Source organism: Sciurus vulgaris, assembly GCF_902686455.1.
Source record: "Sciurus vulgaris genome assembly, chromosome: 3".
In the NCBI taxonomy this organism is placed as follows: domain Eukaryota; kingdom Metazoa; phylum Chordata; class Mammalia; order Rodentia; family Sciuridae; genus Sciurus; species Sciurus vulgaris.
In genome coordinates, this window is record NC_136463.1 from 23,027,775 (window position 1) to 23,035,413 (window position 7,639).

At 40.5% G+C, this 7,639-nt stretch overlaps 1 pseudogene across 1 annotated transcript; it reads right to left on the reverse strand.

Annotated features, from left to right (window-relative positions):
* Positions 1-6,464: 6,464 nt before the first annotated feature.
* On the reverse strand, positions 6,465-7,205 carry LOC306657151 (large ribosomal subunit protein mL52-like; annotated as a pseudogene). Its single transcript has one exon. The product of its transcript is annotated as a large ribosomal subunit protein mL52-like (transcript).
* Between the last annotated feature and the right edge of the window lie 434 nt (positions 7,206-7,639).

Genomic DNA, 7,639 nt, shown 5'->3' on the forward strand with positions numbered 1-7,639 from the left:
AAAAAGTTGGAACTTTTCCCGCCACCTGTCTGAACCTGTCAGTCCATCGTCCACACCGTAGCCACCCCTCCTAACTGCAGATCACGTCCTCCCAGTGCTTTGCAAACACATTCTCTGCTTCCTCGCTGCTACTGCGCGTGGTTTCCCATGGCCTGGGACACCCTTTGCCATTTGGCTCCAACCTACTTAGCTCTCCTTCCTCTTTCCTGCTAACCACCCCACCCCCTGCCAGCGTACGTGCTGTAAGCCCCAGCCAAAACAGCTTCCCATTGCACCCTCAACTTTCCCCTCTCCATAAACTACCTGCTGCCACTGTTCTAAGCATTCTATGTGCATCAACTAATTCCACGCTCACTATGACCCTGTGAGGTAGGCTGATGCTCTCTCCATTTCACAGATGAGAAAACTGAGACACAGAGCAATTAAATAACTTGTCCAGGGCAGCTGCCAAGGGAACTTTTCAAGTTTCCAACCTCAACAATCTAGCTCCAGAGCCCATGCTCTCAATACCATGGTAATTTTTTCTTTCCCTTATTTTTTTTTCTTTTTCCCCCTCTTTTCCACCTACTCTACCCAGCAAACTCCTATTCATTCTTCAAGATCCAACTCAAAAGTTGCTTGATCTGTGAAAACTTCCTCCATTGCCCCAGGCAGATGTGGTTTGTGCCCTCTACTTGTGCTTACTACCCACTTATTACTATTTATTTATTATGCAACATACAGTTTGTGAGTTCCAGGCATCATGCCCAGCCCTGGAGGATCCGAGATGAAGGAAATATTATTTCTGCCCCCAAAGCCTCCACAGTCCATCAAGCAAAAATTAAAAAGACAACATAAAGTGTTGACAAGGATGTGAAGCAACAGGAGCTCACATCTGCTAGGGATGGTGGGGGCAGGGGGAGAACTGGAGAATCTGAGACAAGATTTGGTTAACTATTAGCATTTAAGGAGCTAAGACAAGGTAAACAAAAATTTTAAAATTTTGTGGTGGAATAAAAATTAGAAAGTTGTAGTGAAGAAAGAATTAGAAGGAAAGATGATACAACAAGTCATAGGTGTATTGAGTTTGACCTGACAGTGGAACTCCCAACTGGAAATATCCAATAGAAAAAAAAACAGAGAAGCCAGGTATGGTGGTTCACACCTGTAATCCCAGCAACTCAGGAGGCTTAGGCAGGAGAATCCCAAGTTCAAGACCAGTCTCAGCAATTTAGTGACCTATCTCAAAATAAAAAGGGTAGGGGATGTAGCTCAGTCAAAGCTACATCGGTAAGCTAAATATGATATCTTGAGATGTGAATGATCTCAACCCAAGAACCACACACAGAGGTCCTTTCCAGAAGTGAGTAACATGCAAAAAAGACACGTGCCATGTTCAGAAAGGAATCCTGCAGAGCATGGTGTCACCTGAAGTATGCAAATACAACAATAAGGTGGTACCACTAAGCACACAGAGGTTTCGGACAGAATCACACCAAGTTGAAAAGATGGTAGGTTCTATTTTGCTCAATCTCTAAGATGAACGCTCAGGATTTCTCAAAGAGAACTGAAAACACTTCACTAATTCTGAAACAGTACCAACTTTAATGACCATCCGCTTTGAAGAGATGAGTCACCAATTTGTGGCCACTTGCAGAGGTTTCAAAGATAATGATTTTTAAAGGTAACTGAGCTTGTGGCGCCTGTATGTCAACATATCAGATTCGTCCTTGAAGTCAACAATGACAGATGGCATTGAGCCACCCATGAGTTGTGACACTTGAGAAAAACAATTAAGAAGGAGCTGAAGCTTGATGGCTTAGTATAATGAATTTCTCCCAAGGCAACAGTGTGAAAAATATTTATCAAAGGCGTGGCCAAGTGTGGAATAACTAATCTACTATTCTTGCCCTGCCAATTATTTTGTTTTTCATATAGGCTGGATTAAATTTCAGAAAGCTCATAAATTTCCAAATAGAAATGTTTGGTCTTTGAGCCAAAAGACAACTGAAAATCTACTAAGCCTATTTTTCTTTTTTTCCTGAATGGGCCAGTGGCATAAGAAGTCAAAGAAAAACAGAAATCCAACAAGGGGCCAAAAATTTACAAGGAAATAATAAAATGTTCACAAATTTCAGAACACTGGGTTTCACCAAAGAGCGTGGCATAACAGACTTCAAACTGTGGGAGATCACCCAGTCGTAAAATGAATTACACACTCTCTGATCTTACTATCAGACTATTTCTCAGAGATAACGCAAAACTTACTGATGGCTAACGATACAAAGGCACCAGTACAGTGAAAAGCTAATGGAGCTATCCCAGGTATCATACAGAATGATGTAGATGAAGGGATTCTGTGAAGGGCGGGTGTAGCCAGTGTAGAGTACTTGCCTAACACTCAAGAGTCCCTAGGTTCCATCCAGCACCACAAAAAGAAAAGAATAGGTGGCAGGAAAGATTAACACCAAGGATTTATCAAGAAGTACTAAGCATATCCCTCTAATTTCCAAACAGCATTGTCTTCAGTGACCATTTCCCAAGGCATGTGTCACTGGTCTTGTGGCTACTTTGGGAGGTTCCAAAGATAATGGTTTTTGAGAGTAAAAACTGCAGACTACAGCATTTTCTCCAAAGGCTCAAAATTATTTACAGAAGTAGAAGTATTATATTCATGTAAATGCTATGATCTATAGAGGTAATTAAGTTGCCTTAAGCTGAATAATTACTGGTTATACCGTATTAATGTCTTTAATCTGAACATGGTCTCACACCCAAAAGGAAAAGATTATCATTCCATCCTAAATATACAACAGTAATCCCTAAGTGAGTAACTCCTCTTCTGGTTATGCAATTAGAAAACCAAAGCAAACCTGAAACTTGCCATGAACATTTCCAGAACTCAAAGTTGGGGGTTTGGGGTTTATATTTTTGTTTGTTTGTCTGTCTGTTTAATATTTTTTTTTTTGCTTTTGTTTTTTTTTTTTTTTTTTTTTTTTTTTTTTTTGGTTTTTGGTTTTGTTTTGGTTTGGGGTTGTTTTTTGTTTTTTTTGCTTTGTTTGTTTTGTTTTCGTTTTGGCATTGGGGATTGAATTCAAGGTCTCATGCATGCCAAGCATGCACTCTACCACGAAGCCACAACCTCCATCCTTCAAAACATATTTTTAAGAGCCATTTAACAACAATCAATTCCTTTTGAGGATAAAACAAAAAGTCGATAAAAGATTGTCTACTCTTATGTTCACTCTTTTTTTTTTTTTTTTTGAAGCATTTAACTAAGCACTAAGTCTAGGGGTTGGCCTGAAGAGGGAATTAGGGAAGTTTCCAAAGTAATATAGGACATGCACAATTTGACCTCAAAATGTAAGAACTGAGAAGAGTGGATGGAATTAATAAAAAATATTAAAGGATGTGATTCCTCATATCTGGCTATGACTTTGCATTTCTTCTGCATATTTCATATAAATAGAAGTCTATAAAATGGGATATTTGTGCCAGCCAGTGTAAGGTTTTTACTGGTGCAGTGTTACACCATAACCCGTGCCGGGGCTTCATTCCCTATTGTGACTGGTTCTTATTTCACTGTATATACCTAGCACCAATTTGTCCATTCGCCCTTTAATGGAAACTTGGGTTGTTTCTACTTCTTGGCAATTTTGAAGAGTGTTGCTATTCCAAAAGCAAATAGGTGATTTCCAGGGAGCTGTGACAGGGGGGAATGGGAAGTAGCTAATTAATGGGTATAGGTTTTCTTTTGGAGGGATGAAAGTATTTCGAAACTGGATAACAGTCTGGGTTACAAAACACTGTGTATGTCCTAAATGCCAGCGGACTGTAGATTTTACAATTGATTTTATATGAATGTCACCTCAATTCATTTTTCTTTATTTCAAAGCGAACTCTCTCGCACCTGTCTTCAATAGTGTCCCGTGTGTTCAGTGACAATAAGGATTCAACTTGTCTGGACTGTAGCCACCTTAAGTGATAACTGCCATGATTGCCCCTGAGGCACCCTGGTCTGTGTTCCCGGCATCATTTCCCAGTTCACACTAAATCATTGGAGTGGTATGTAGAGCTTTTCCACTGGACCCTGGGAACATTCGCACCAGAATACGACTGCAGTTTTTGAGATTAACGAGGTGTACACTCCGGCTTGGATGAAGTCACTTTTGTCCTGACCATTATATAAGCCCACTTCCACTGACCCAAGTTGTAGGGATCCACCTGTTTTGCTCTTGCCTAATACACGCATCTGTTTGTAAAAACCCTAATAAATTGCATTCTGTGCAACCCTGCCTCTGCCTGCCTCTTTCTTTTAGTCTCATTGTGGCTGGAAGAGGTCTGAGGAGTCCCAGAGAGGGGGACCTCAACTAAGGAGAAGTAGGATCCTTGACATATATGATGGAAAAGAATTTCTGCACACCTCAGAGACACAGAGATATATTTAGGAAAACAGATACACACGCAAGAGAAAATGGGGTCGTTTCAAGAGTGAGAGATGGCTTTTAGAGTCTTAGACTCTTCTTTAAAAGGAAATTTGGTGAGGGATGGGCATGAGAAGGTATGCGGGGATGACCTCAGTCTGGTGACCTCAAGACAGTTTATGATGCTCTGATCATACTCAGGATCCTTCTGCTGGTATGATCTTTGACCGATCAGTAGATAATGTTGGAAAGTCCCCTAAACTATACATTTCTTAAAATGCCCTCTCTTTGCTTGATCTATTTATTGCATGAGTTATTGAACAGTGCACAAAGTAATTTTCAGAAATGAGTGTATTTATGGTCATTTTAAGATTTACAGATTTGCCAGAAATTTGGGGATCATAGACCTGGGAAAAGAACTAACTCGGGGAGTGACAGGCCTAGAAAGGTTTGCACAACTTCAGATTAAAATTATATTTTCTTGTCCTTTCTTTTCATCTCCTTTCTACCTATTTTTTAATTTCTTCTATCCTCTCTCATCATGGCACCTTAGAGTAGATTCTCACACACTGGGACTGGGTTTTTCCAGAACAACTAGAAATGGGATTATGTTACACATATTAAATAAATCGCCTATAACATCTATGGATGCACTATCCTTCATAGCTGAAATTGGAATACTACCTCCTCCATGAAACCCATTAGGAAAATATTATTTAAAACAAATTTCTTCCAATCCAGAAATTCTCTCTACAAAGGTAGAAAGAAAGAAAACGAAAGAGAGAGAAAAAACACTTAGTATCAATGAAGCTTTAAACCAGGATGTGATGTGCAAGCAATCTAAGAGAGTCCAAAGACAGAATGAAAACTCACCATTATACAGCCCAGCAGATACAACTCACTAAATACATGTCCTCAAGACAAGCAATGAAGCTGGGTACAGTGGCACATACTTGTAATCCCAGCTATTCAGGAGACTGAGGCAGGAGGATCAGAGTTTAGGGAGACGCTAAAATATATAAAATATAAAATAAAAAGGATTGGGGATGTAGCTCAGGGTAAGAGTGTTCCTGGGTTCAATCCCCAGTACCTCAGTGGGAATGAGGGGGCGGGGCAAGCAATAACTGGTTCTTGAGTGAGATGACTTAACAGCACCATTTATACCCTAACTGCACTGGATAATTAGGGTGGCCATCCATGTTAGTTAATAGGCCTGATATGAAGAAAAAATCAAATTCCTTATATCTTCACAACAGGAGATAGTTTTGAAGCAAAATTCCTTCTACCCTCCTGCAGAACCTGGGAGATGGAGATGTTCATTTCCTTGGATGTTTACACCCCAGTGAGATGGTTCCCAGGTGCTTGAGAAAGGCATTCCTTGGTGGTGAAGCTGGCTAAATGTTTTTTTTCAACTTTGACAAAGACTCACTTACATTTCAAAGAGATAAAGAATTGGCAATTACATATTTTCTAAAATGAAATACTTTAAGGGAAGGAAATAAAGGAGTGTTCCTCCCCTTATTTTTAACATTAAGAAATAAACTTCTTGGAACTGGAGTTGTGGATCAGCGGTAGAGCACTTGCCTGGCATGTATGAGGCCCTGGGTTCAATTCTCAGCACCACATATAAATAAATAAAATAAAATAATTTGGGCTGGGGAGATAGCTCAGTTGATAGAGTGCTTGCCTTGTATGCACAAGGGTTCAATCCCCAGCACCACAAAAAAAATAAATAAAAAATAAAAAAAAAGAATTAAGCCCTTGCTTTTTTAATTTTGTGTTTGCCCTTATCAGCCTCCTTTGAACCCCTACAAAGTAGTGCTGGGGGTGTAGCTCAGTGGTAGCACATGTGCTTAGCATGCTAGAGGCCCTGGGTTCAATCCCCAGCACACACACACACACACACACACACACACACACACACACACGTACTTATTCCCGCTTCAGAAAAGCTTTCTTGTGGCACTTTGCACTTTATCCTTTGAATTGGAGCAATTTAGCAGGGTCAGTGTCTGGTCCCTTCTTTTTTTTATTTTTTTATTTTTTCTTTCATCAAAACATTTATTAAATGCCAATTGCACATGGCCAAGCTGTGTAAGGGCTATTCAAGATTTACATGCCTGGCTAAAAACAGAAAAACTGTTGTCCCCTGTTCACATTGACAGAACAGCTACTGCTAAAGAGTTGGAACAGTCCTATGGTCTGCAAAGGAAGGGATAAAAATTCCAGAACAAGATTCAGCTGAACTGGAATGAAAACAGGGATGAGGGCACTGAGCCAAGCCTCCCAGGCAGTGACCTTATAGACTGTTCTTCTGGGTATCCAAGCTCTTTTGCTCTGAAGACAAATAGGACACAAAGGCTCTCTTCTGTCTGGGATGAGACAGCCAGGTGATGGAAAAGAAAGCCAGAGAGAGGCTGAGATAAGGAACAGGAATTGTTTTGTATTGACGTGGAAGTAGGCTCTGTAGTGAAGCCCCTTTGGGTTTAAGAGCATGTTTCTGCTTCCTTTTTTCTTCCTGCAACTTCTGCTGTCTGAGCTGCCATGCCTGTATTCCAGCATCCATTTCCTGTGACAGCGGTACAACTCGTCTTGCAAACTTTTCCCTTTGGGTTTTTCTTCAAAGTTGGCCTTTCATTGGGGGAGCAGGGCGGCCATCTGCATAAGACCAATCTGGGAGCCCGTGAGAGGCCCATAGCCAGAAGGGTTGGCAGCCAGGCCCTGTTGGAGTCTCCACTGGCTGCCAGTCCGAGCCGACACGCTGCAATGCACCCTCCGCACACCTACAGAGAGCAGACTCCCTAAAGCCTCTGGTGCCTTTTTGATCTCTCATGGTGCCCAGTACACTGCCCAGAACCAAGCCTCAGAAAAGACCTTTAACGAAGATCACTGTGGCAATGAGTATCTTACGTTACCATTTGGGGAACTCCATAAAGGATACATAGGATTACTTTATACTGTTTCTTAGAACTGAATCTATAATTTTCTCAAAATAAAAAGTTTAATTAAAATGAGAAAGGTCTTTGAATAAATAAAAGCATGTGTTATAAACCATTGAATAATCACTACAGCATATTATAAAAAGAAATACAGTTCTGATTGAGGAGAAGGAACCCCACAGCATATTCAGGGGTAGGTTTGGACTATGTTAAAGGGTAAGTGTTGGGGAAATAATATCAGAATGCTACAACTTGGTGTACAAAGAAGAAAGTTGAAATTTTTTTAACAAAATAAAA